The following is a 1,987-nucleotide window of genomic DNA, read 5'->3' on the forward strand; positions in this document are numbered from 1 at the left end:
GGTGGGGGCACAGTGGGGACACAGGGGATGATGGCAGCGGGCGCTGGGCTGTCCCCTTCTGTCCCCCTCTTCGTCCCCCCTTGCCCACCCTCAGCCCCGTTTTCTGTCATGTTTCACTGTTTCTGACCCTCCTCCCTCCCTCTGCTCTCCCTTTTCCCTCTTTTCTCCTGGTTCTCCCCATTTCTGTCACCTCCTTCCTCTAGTTTCTGCCTCCTCTGCTCCTTCTGTCTCTGTCCCCCCTTTCTCTCTCTGGTTCTCTCCCCTCTTGCCCTCATTTTCTGTCACCTCCCCCCTCTTTCTGGTCCTTTTTCACCCCTTTTCTCTCTCCTGTCCCTCCACTTTGTCCCTTTTCGTTCCCCATTTCCTCTCACCTTCTGCAGCTTTTTCAGCTCCTCACCTCCCTTTCCCTCACGTTTTCCCGCCTTTTTCCCCCTCACGTTTTCCCGCCTTTTTCCCCTCACGTTTTCCCGCCTTTTTCCCCCTCACGTTTTCCCGCCTTTTTCCCCCTCACGTTTTCCCCTTTTCTCCTCAAGTTTTCTTGCATTTTTTGTCACGTTTTCCCTCCTTTTCCCCTTCATGTTTTCCCGCCTTTCCCCCTCACATTTTCCCACCGTTCCCCCTCACATTTTCCTGTCTTTCCCCCTCACATTTTCCTGCTTTTCCCCTCACGTTTTCCCACATTTTTCCCCTCATTTTCCAGCCTTTTCCCTCATGTTTTCTCACAATTTCCCACCCTTTTTTGTCACGTTTTCCTGCCTTTTTTTGTCACATTTCCCCACCCTGTCCCCCACATTTTTCCCCTAATGTTTTCCCATCATTTTCTGTCCATTTTCCCCTGCCTTTCTGTGCCCTTTCCCAGCCCTGACCCTTCCTGTCACCATTTTCTTTCCCTTTTTCACTCCCAGTCGCTTTTTCCAGCTTTTTCTCTTCCCTCTTTTCTGTCTCATTTTCCCTCCATTTCTTGTCCCCTTTCCTGTCTCTTTGGTCCCTTATTGCCCTCCATTGCTTGTCACCTCTTTTAGCCTTTCCTGCCATTTTCTCACACATTTTCCCACCATTTTCTGTCCCCCCTTCCCTCTCTTTTCTGTCCCATTTTCCCTCTAATCTCTAAGTTCTTACCTACCTTTTCTGTCAGGTGTTCCCACCATTTTCTGTCTGATGTTCCCCCCATTTTCTGTTCCCTTTTCCCCCTTCTCTGTCCCCTCTCACCCCTGTTCGCGTTCCCTCTCCCCCCTCCCCTCACCCCTCAGGACGTGTCCCCCCCGTCCCCCCGACTCAGGACTCTTCCCTGTGGTCTCAGTGTTTATTGTCAGCCCTCGGGCTCGGCCCCCTCGGGGCGCGTGGGCGCGGCGCAGAACGGCGCGGGGTAGCGGATGAACAGCCAGTCCTCCTCCTTCTTGAGCCAGCGCAGCAGCTTGGTCAGCACCGCGATGGCTCCTGCCTTCGTCACCAGTGGGCTGAAGCAGCTGTACAGCTCGAATTTGCTGGTCACCTGCGGGAACCCGCGCCTGTTAACTCTGGGACCTACTGATAGCAGCGCCACCGAGCATCTGCTAACTCTGGGACCTACGGACAGCACCGACAGTGAGCACCCATTAACTCTGGAAACCATCAAGAGTGCTCACAGAGAGCAACCCCCATGAACTCTGGAACCCACTCGTGGCAGCACAACTGTGGGATCTGTTAACTGTGGGATCCCACAACTGTTAACTGTGGGATCTGCTGACTGTGCCACACACCCACAACTTCAGTAACCCTGGAACCTGCTGAGAGAACTGTGAGTGAATGCTGCCTGTTAACTCTGGAACCTGCTGACTGTGAACACCCCTCTTAACTCTGGAACCTGCTGACAGCTCCTCCCCTGCGGCTCACCCAGGCCAGGAGCGTTTCCTTCTCAGCCACGTGGTAGAGCAGGCGCAGGGGCCGCTGGGGGCTGTGCACGCGGCTGTGCAGGTAGTGGTACAGGTCGAAGAGCCGGTGCTGCTCC

This window comes from Manacus vitellinus, unplaced genomic scaffold (genome assembly GCF_001715985.3).
Source record: "Manacus vitellinus isolate BGI_N305 unplaced genomic scaffold, ASM171598v3 scaffold_155_pilon, whole genome shotgun sequence".
NCBI lineage: Eukaryota > Metazoa > Chordata > Aves > Passeriformes > Pipridae > Manacus > Manacus vitellinus.